Source organism: Cryptomeria japonica, chromosome 6, assembly GCF_030272615.1.
Source record: "Cryptomeria japonica chromosome 6, Sugi_1.0, whole genome shotgun sequence".
In the NCBI taxonomy this organism is placed as follows: Eukaryota; Viridiplantae; Streptophyta; class Pinopsida; order Cupressales; family Cupressaceae; genus Cryptomeria; species Cryptomeria japonica.
The window spans coordinates 209,950,549-209,951,907 of record NC_081410.1 but is presented as its reverse complement, the minus strand read 5'-3'; positions in this window follow the sequence as shown (position 1 = coordinate 209,951,907).

Sequence of the window (1,359 nt, the reverse complement as noted above, 5' to 3'; positions counted from 1 at the left end):
TACAAAACCTAACAACTATACTCGCATACTCTCTCTCACTCAAAACCCTAGACATGATGTCCTTAAAAAAAATCTGATTTCATGTTGGTCCAATAGGATTTCATTACAAGTTCCTAGGTTCATTGTATCTAGACACATTTGATAACACGACACAAAAACACCATCAAAGTGTCGATGGATGGTAACTCATCACAAAAATATACCAGTTGGTAACTCATCACAGAGTACTACTGGTTTGTCCAACTTTCCGGTTACTGGTTGGTGACTCAGAGTAATACTGGTTCAAACAGATTTCCGATTGACAAAACTTGAAGACTGGAAAAAGATAATTATCGCTTGTGGCTCCTTTGCTCCGCTCCACTTGAGATCCTTAAACCGCTTGATCTCTCTATGCCGCTTGGGTCTTTATACCGCTTGAGATCGGTAATACACTTTTTTTATAACAAAAGTAGTCTAAAGACTACAACATGATACCGGTTTGGAACAATTATCGGTTGAGCATAATTCATACATTCTCAAAGTGATCTCATAGCAAGTGTGTGTCCATCAATGACAATCACAACATAATCACCAAAATGCCAACAGAATCAAGTAATGTATTGGTATAAGGTATTGATGCAGGAATATTGTTGAAGGAAACCAAATTTGTAGCTAGGATACATATTTATAGTTCTGTGTGTGACTCTGTTGCCCAATAAATAAGGCACTGGTCTTTGAAAGATTTGGGGATAGTTTCAAATTTATGCATTTAAAGAAAATCTATTTCCCTATGTGTTTAGGGGTTGTGTTCTTTTCATTCCAAGCTCTGTTTCATCTATTGTTTATGCAGATTTAGCCAATCTATAGTGTGTTTCTAATTGGTTAGGTTTGTGGAATGATCTATGTGCTTATTGTTTGATGTTGCCATATGTCTATAACTATTATATTTAATGCATCAAAAGGGTGTCCCCCTAGGTCTAGTAGAACCTAAAGTGTAGGAGTATCAAATAGGGTCCTATGTTATGTTGTCCAAGTCCTAATGTATTTCGTAGACTGAAATTGACCATTTCATAGAAGGATTACAGGTGAACTTGGGTTAATCGGATTGTGTGAACAACAACCACAATCAAATAGAATTATACAAGTGACAAGAGACACTAAACTTGAGGACTATAGTGGATGTTGGTGTCGAGTCTTGGTTTTCTTTTGATTTTATCTTTTTGGTAACATGTCTTTTATCTTTTCCAAAATGTCTTTGATTAGAGATTTTTTCTGTAGGATGTCTTTGACTAGAAAGGCAAGGATGGGGTATCGTCACCTATTTTTCTTTTTTGTTTGTGGATTGTCTCTTATTAATGCTATGACTTGTCCTAGGATATG